Below are 9,199 nucleotides of genomic sequence, written 5' to 3' on the forward strand. Positions count from 1 at the left end.
ATTTTCTTCCTCATTTTTTTCTGTCAGTCTTTTTTTTTTTTTTTGTATAGAGGTTTTTGCTATAGGGCATGTACACTTATCACAGAAACAGAGAGATAGAAAGTGAAAAATCATGCTATGGAGGGATGGCCATGCAGTAATCCGTACTCCTTCATTTTCCTCTCGGGACTTTGGGCACATACACACATGTGTCTGGCTTGAGTTTCAAGTCACTGGTTCCAGGACTCAAATCACGGTTGACTACATGGGAGTCCAGCAGTGTAACCATTACAGCATAGTCTTTGGAAACAGAGTGTGGCCAGATGAATGTCCTTGTTCCATCACTATTTGATAGTATTAATGTGGCATGCCACTTCCACAGTTTATTCTATATTTAAACTACAATAAATATCTTTCTTATTTTTTTTTTAATTTCCAGATTGTTTGCATGCTCTCCTGAGGAAGAGAGAAAGAGAAAAAAATAAGAGGAGGAGAGAGAGAGAGCATCCCAAGTGGGGCATGGTCATATCACAATCCCCTTTTCTCCATTTCTGCATCTCATCAAGAGATAGGACATGCACATATGCCTGGTGTGTTTTTCAAGCTGCTGGAGCTGGGATTCAGTCTTGTGGGATTTGGCTTCCCATACACAGGGTTTAACCTGCTTCACTACAGAGACGTCCCTACAACAAGTATTTCTTGTTTGGGCATTTTCAAGTTGCTCTGTTCAAGTTTTGGGAGATGTTGAATATCTTTCATACATTTTACACCATTAGTTATTCTTTCTGAGAAAGGTTTACATTATTTGAGCTTTCAGCATACTTCTCCAAACATTATTAAAAATAATAATAGTAATAATAACAATAATAATATCAATGCCATCAATATTTAAAATCATATTTATTTCAAGCTTAATGTGACTAGGAATGGAAGTCAGACCTCTTACATGACCTGATGTGTCTAATTATATCATTAAGCCAATGAGGCCAACCTTACTATGATCTGCTTTCTAAAGAGGTGAAATTGAAGATCAGAAGTATTTATTCAGGAGTCATGATACAGGTAAATGGTGCAAAAGTTTTTATATTCAGAAATTATAATTTTAGAGAAGATGTCTAATCACTATACTGTTCAAGATTTTTTATTTAGAAATGCTTTATTTACAATTATTTTCTAAAATATTTTATTTTTTCTATACCTTTATTGCTACAGTAGAAATTAGAAATCAGATTATTTGTGCTATCAGCATTATATTTTTTAGTTCACAGAATTTCTAATAGCTATGCAATCATTTGAAGTACACAAAAGAAAAGGATCTTTCATAGTTTGCAAAGATATTGTACCTGTTGGCACACAAAAAAGTCACTCCACACCTCTACAACCATCACACCATGCTAACCACCTTCATTACCAATACCTCTACCACCTCCATCACTACCATCAACTCACTGCCCCCACTACCACCTCCAACACCACCACCATCACTGTCACCACTACCATCCCATCACCACCCTACACCACCTTCACCACCACCACTACCATCCAATCACCACCATCACTATCACCCTATCACTGCCAGCACTACCACTTCCATTAATGTCACCACTACCAACTGCCACCACCACTACAACCACCACCACTATCGCCCTATCACTGCAACCACTTCCACCTCCACTAGTGTCACCATTACCACCTCCACTAGTGTCACCACTACCACCTCTACTAGTGTCACCACTACCACCCAAGCACCACAAACACTACAGCCACCATCACCATCACCCCTACTACCTCCATCACTGTCATAACTACCTCTCCATCACCATGACTACCACCTCCATTGCTGCCACCACTACCACAACCATCACAACCACCAATACCACCCAGTCACCACCACCACTATCACCCTATCACGGCCACCATTACCACTTTCATTACTGTCACCACTACCACCTGCCACCACCACTACAACCACCACCACTACCGCCCTATCACGGCACCACTATCACCCTATCACTACAACCACTACCACCTCCATTAGTGTCACCACTATCACCCAAGCACCACAAACACTACAACCACCATCATCATCACCCCTGCTACCTCCATCACTGTCACAACTACCTCTCCATCACCATGACTACCACCTCCATTGCTGCCACCACTACCACCTCCATCACCACTATGACTATCACTGCCATCACCATCATGACCATCACCATCAGTTCCCCCACTACCACTGTCATCACTGCCACCACTGCCATGCCATCACCACTTCCCTTATCACCTCCATCATCATCGCCCCTGCTACCTCCAACACCATCACCATTACGACCACCATCACTGCTACCACTACCACCACCATCACCACCACCCCTACTCTGCTAGGCTGAAATCTTGAGAATGAAGTTCATTAATACTTTACTAGGTATATCTACACTGATAGTTCATAGAGTTGTTAGCATACTAACTAACTAAAATTGTATACTTATCTTGCTAGTAAAAAAATAAAAAGATTATCTCAAATAGAAAGTAAAATATTTTATTATCTAGTTTAAAGAAGAGTTTGATTTTTGTCTTCATTCTCACTTGATTCTGAGAAACATTTTTAAAATGTGCATTCAATATTTATTTATTTAGGGAGATTTAAGAAAAAGAAGCAAGACTATGGGGGTCATACTGTATAAGAAAAAGAGTTATTTGTTATAGCTCAACATAATTGGAAACTATCAGTTTTGTATGGATAATCTCATTAGGAAAATGCTGTATAAATGGGTGAACTTTATAATAATAATCTATTGCCTTTGAGTTTGCATGCATATTGTGAACATGTGTTGCTTGAATAATTACAAATCATGGCTTCATTTTATACATTTAATTTAGTAATCTTAAAAAGCAAATAGACGTAAATAGATATAAACAAATGAATACTATGACCTAAGTAGAGCAGTAATTTCAACTTGGATGGCAGCTTCATTTCCATGTTCTGATGCTCTTTCTACTATCTCAAACCTTCTTTTCAGATATCTCCAGAATGTTGTTCTTGGAATAAAAATTGCTGCTTAGGGCACAGGCAACCAGATGCAACACAGCTCTAGTGATAACCTTACTTTACACTTGACTGAAGGGTAATATTTGGGTTTCACTGATGGAGTGTAATAGCATCTGGTAAAAGTGTTTCCATTGAAGGTACTGGTAACAAAAACTTGATGTAGCTATGATCCTGTTCCAATTGTATTGAACACATGTACACATGTGCTATAGACTCCAGAAATAACTACATTGTTGAGATTATGCAGCACAGGAGTAAGAATTGAAGACTTTATAATTATTAATTGATATGACTGTTAGTGTTATTTGGGTTACTCTGGGTAGCATTATAAAATGAGCTAAAGGATAAATTAACTACAATAACTTAGAAAGTAGAGATAAAGATTAGAATATAGAAAATAATAGATCCTTATTACACTTGAATATGTAAATACAGTTTGTTTCTCATTTTTTCTGAAAATTTATAGCTACAATAACCTCAGCAATAAATAAAAAGTGTTTTTCAGTAAAAGTGGTTCATAAAAATGTATGAAATATTCAAAGATAAGGCAGAGGCACAGATCTAAAACTCTTCAAAATTTAATTTTGGATGCACTGTGACTATATATTGCAAAGGAATGTATTGTAATTTATATTAGAGTGGGAGTCACCAAACCCCAGACTCTGGGCCACTCGTGGTCCACTGAGACATACAGTGAGGGTTTGGGGTGACAAGTTGGGGAAGAGGACTTCACATGTGTTTGTAAACACTCCCCATGACTTGCACTGCTGCCTGGGCTCCACCTGTCAGATCAGTGGTGATAGTGAATTCTCTTGGGAATGCAAAGGCTATTGTTGTGTGATTATTCATTGTATACAGCAATGTGGTACTGGTGGAAAATGGGTACACAGTGGATGTAGTGTGCTTGAGTCATTCTAGAACCAGCTACCTTGGGTCACCCCTAGTCCCTACCGCTTGCTATGGAGAGATAGTCTTCCATGAGGTCAGTCCCTGATGCTGGGAAAGTTGGGGTCCACAGTTTTAGGGCCTAGTCTTTACTCAATGTCTTTGCACCCCTAAATTGTCAGAAATTTTTTTTTACAAACTTTGTGAAATAGTCTCATACATTATTTAAAAAAACTTTCTTGCTCAAACTAAATACCAACTTATAATGTTAAGATAATGATTCATTTTAAAGAATTTTAGAGTCTATGGGGGTTTACAGGACATGATTCAAGGAATGTACAAGTTCCATCATCCCCACACTATAATATATAACATAATTTTCCTTTGAGGAGAATTAATGAAAACATATTAGACAATATGATTATGGACATCTGTCTTTGTTTACATTCATCTCAGCTTAATGCAGAGAATGTCAAAGAAAGAATGTAGAGTAAAAACTGTGCATCTTTCAGTTTTACTTTCATTGTTTAGCACAAAGGGACGAACATGGCATTGTGCATCGTGTGTGGTAAGGGCTTAGCTAATGGGGGTATAAAGCAAACAGAGCTAAAAGGAAATACTTTATTGCTGCTCTCTGGACCATATGGATTTTTGTTGCTCTTGTTATTGTTGTTGTTATTAAAATGATGCTTAATTTGAAGTATCTGGAACTTCACCGAAGTTTGGATTTGTACCAACACAAAACTTTGTCTAAAAACATCCTTCAGTTTTGCTTATTCTCTTGCCAAAGAAAAAGAAGCCACACATGTTTGGATGGTTCTGAAAAACCATGAGAAATGAAACTAAGAAGAAAAATAGTTTTTGTTGAAATAAGTGCATTACTTTCTCCTCTTGCAATAAAGACAAAGAGAAAATACAAACTACTTTGATGAAAAATATAACCACACAGTATTATCTAATTTTATGTGAAAGAAATCATGTATATTCTCAGTTACATTTTTGACCTGGGTACATATAATACTGAAGTATGCACTTTTGAGTTTTAAGCCATTGAGTCTGGGACTCAAATCATGGTCAACTATGTGGGAATCCATCAGTGAAACCATTACACCATCTGCTGATCGTGAAGTATGTACTTTTTGCATCAGTGCATTTGTATCTCAACAAATGCATTTTGTTTTATTCATAGATAATTGTCCAATAATTGCCTCCTTGACTTATATGCTCCTCAAATTATGTTCCAGTTTTGACTGACTCTTATTTTTCAGATATATCTAAATCTATACCATTATTTGTACTAGTTTACATTAACTTTATTCAATCTAGACTATAATAGCATATTCTACATTCAAATGACTTGTAGTTCTTTCTCATCTAGATATTTTAGAGCTGTAGATTTTTATAAATTTCTCTGCTGAATTAATACTTAATGACAAAATGGTAGTGGGTAGATAATTTAGAAACTTCTGTATTGAAATTCAATCAATTTCTCAGGATGATTATATTACCTTTTCATGCAATGATCTGTCTTAATAGAAACAGATAAATTTTGTACATTATATAATTTAATTATATCACGCTATAGCTTTCTCACATCCCAACCTTCGTGCTTGTATTTTTTGTCTAACGTACCAATAGAGAATGCTATAGAGTTTAGTTAAGGCAATACTTGTTTACAATTCCTCAACCGTCTTTGAACATCTGGTTAACAGCTGAGAAACATTAAGTAATAGCAACAGCCTAACCTGCAGCTTTTCAGTTAAATTAGAAGGTCTTGCTTGTACCTCTAGAATTTTAATCAGAATCTATGTTTTAACAAGTTATCTCCATTCCTCTTTTCCCCGACATTATATTGATTCACAAAATAACCTAACAACTTTTCTTTTCTAATCTGCTCTACTTTTTCCCCCTTTTTTTATTATCATCACAATCTTCTTTATATTACATTGGATTACATATAACTTTACAGTGTATTACATTGCTTTTTCAAAAGGGAATGCCATGCATGTCAGTCAATACAGAGACATTAATCTCCCTGCTGCAACATTCAATATCTTTTCTATGTTTTCCCCAATCAGTATTATTATTATTCAAGCAAAATGAGAAATAGCAATTGACTGTTTTAAAAAATAATCTAACAACTTTCAATAGCAAGTTCAGCTGGTATGTACGTAATGATTTGTGTGAATACGTGTTTGACTTTCGGCATTACTGGAAAACAACTGTAGACACCTGAGATAGTGTGGGAGGGGGATACTGGCAGAGGGTGAGAAATAGGGGAGATATATATATATATGTAACTAGAAATGGAAAATTATTGGCAATAGCGTGTAAAATTAAGCCACTATGCAGTATATTCTGGATGGGAAATCACATTTTGTATGCTGTGATGATGCTTAGGGAATGAATACAAACTAATTAATTTAAAAAATATTTCAGAAGAAAAGTACAGGGCACTTTTACCTAGATTCTAGATTTGTCCATATTTTTACTTTAGGTATTTTGTGAATCAATAAAATGTGGAAAAAAAGTTTAGTATGGAAGGAAGAGAGGGGGAAGAAGGAAAAAACAGGTAAAAGTAAGCTTAATTGACAAAAAAATGAGAAGCTATTTGCTTATAAGTTATAGAGTAATATCTCTGGCTTAACTGACATGCATGGTATTTATGCTGGAAAAAGATAGGATTAAATGGAAATTAATTAATTAATTAATTAATTATAAAAAGTAATGTCAAGCATGACTCTTCAAAAAGAGTAGATCTTTAGTAACATTTGGGATAAAAATTATCCAGAAATGTCTAAGATGCCAATATATCTTAGACATGATGATAATGCCACGGGTCTTCCAACTCTTTTTGTAATGAGGATGTAGGAACCATAGTTCCATTTCATTTTGTATAAAATTTTATAACAATTAACGTTAATATTAACTTTTTTCATTTTTATTTATAAATTCCTGTCAATAACCCAGACCTCTATTTCTTTTTTTAAAAAGTTTATGTTTTTCATGAAAGGGAGAGGCAGAAAGAAAGTGACAGAGAGATAGAGGACGAGAGAAAAAGACATGCACCCTTAATAGGTTCTCATGCTGCAATTCTTCAGTGCATTTAGGTCAAGAAAGTAAACATCAGAGAAAGAAGGATTTCTCCTTGTATAAACTTATCAAAATACACCTATTTTCAAAGTGCCTCACACTCTTGATTGTGACGTAGCTGGGGACAACATTTCTGAGTGTTTCTGGATTTCTGTGTTTATAACTGACACATTCTTCTGGTTATTCAGCACTAAGCTAGCAGATACGTTTAAGCTGCTATGTCAGCTGTGATTTCATGAATTGCTTTCATTGCTGACAAGTCTTATCTGTTGATAGCTTTTCCTTCAAGCTTTTCAAATAGTATATATTCTTTTACCAAATATTATATTATAATTATTTTAGAAGTATGAGTCCTAACTTAACAGTGGGGGTTTTGCTTGTTTGTTTCTTTTCTTTCCTTTTTTAATAGAGGTTTTTACTGGAGCCCAGCAGGTGGTGTGATGATAAGGGTGCTAGATTATCACATAGCAAACCATGGTTCTAGTCCTGGGCCTGACGATTTATGCCTTGCTTTCTCTCTCTCTTGCACTCTCTCTTTCTTGCTCTCTGGTCAAATTAAAAATAAATAAATAAAGTTTAAAAAGCAATTCTTAAGAAAAAAGAGGTTTTTACTATAGGGTGTGTGCACTCACCAGAGAGATAGAAACAGAAGGTGAGAAATCCCCTCCCCCTTTGTTCCGAGGATGGACTTGCCCCATTCCCTTCTCCTCCATTCTCTTTTTGGTATCTTGGGCATGCATGCACATGAACCTGGCATGATTGAAGCTGTCAGGGCTGGGACTAGAACTGCAATTGACTACATGGGAGTCCAGTGACATAACTATTATGCCATCTGCTGGTCCCTCTGTTTTTGTTTTTGTAACCAGCTTTCTGGAAGCTTTCTTGAAGTTGAAGTATGAAGATATCAAGACTATTGAAAGGCCAGATGATTTTTAGGCTTCTTTTCTAACCTTGCAGATACTTAATGATGCTTTCACATTGGAAATAGAGTAGTGGCTTTCTTTTCTTACATTAGAAGCCAAAGCTAATATAAAAAACTAACAAGAGATATCAGTTTAAATATCTTAGAGGACAATTTTTTTTTGAGAGGTTTTTGCTATAGGGTGCGTGCAATCGCCAGAAAGACGGAGAAAGACAGAGAGACAGAAAGCAAGAAATCATCCCCCAGGGGGGATGGCCACGCCGCAGTCCCTTCTCCTCCATTCTCCTCTCAGGATCCTGGGCACGTATGCACACGCACCTGGCATGAGTTTTAAGCCACCGGGTCTGGGACGCAAACCACGGTCGACTACGTGGGAGTCCAGCAACATAGTCATTACGCTAACTGCTGGTCCCCTTAGAGGACAATTTTAAGAGACTCTCATACTTAATCATTTTTTAATTTCAGTGACATTGTGATATTATATATATTACAAATTTGTATTTTTCCTTACAATTTCTTTTAATATGTTTACTCTAGGTGTCCAATGGAGACTAAATAATTGGGATATAGTGCATTTTAAATTAAAAAATGATTCAATGTAATATGTGAATAGAAAATATTCTTAATCAATACATCAAGATTTTTTCATGAATCTGTTAGTCTATGTATGATTTAAAATATAATGAAACTGTGGGGCTGGCAAGTGGTGTGGTAGTTAAGGTGCTGGACTCCCACATGGCCAACCACTATTTAAGTCCCAGACCTGGCGACTTGCTTTCTCACTTTCCCTCTCCCTCTGTTTCTCTCTGGTCAAATTGAAAAATAATGACAATAAAAAAAAATTTAAAAATTTAATGAAAACTTAAAACTGTATTTAAGTTTTAAAATGAGTCAACACCATTATTTTAGTTCTAATAGAGCAATATTATTCCTCTCATTAAAATAATTAATGGTTCCTGATGTTATTTTTATACATGTATTATAATGTTCCAAATAATATTTAGTTTTTAAATTAAACAATCTGAAATAGTCAGTTCAACTACTTTTTAATACTGACCTTATAACTTTAGTAGGTAAGTATGCAAAATACATAATATCTTCACCTTAGATAAGCTTTCAGATAGAGATCATAGGTTTGCACACCATCTGTGGGTCTAGCATTTAAGAATGAACTAGATGGGAACCAGCAGTTAGTGTAATAGCTATGTTGCTGGACTCCCACGTAGTCGACCGCGGTTCGCGTCCCGGACCCAGTGGCTTAAAACTCACAC

This window comes from Tupaia chinensis, unplaced genomic scaffold (assembly GCF_000334495.1).
Source record: "Tupaia chinensis unplaced genomic scaffold, TupChi_1.0 Scaffold139190_1, whole genome shotgun sequence".
Lineage (NCBI taxonomy): Eukaryota > Metazoa > Chordata > Mammalia > Scandentia > Tupaiidae > Tupaia > Tupaia belangeri.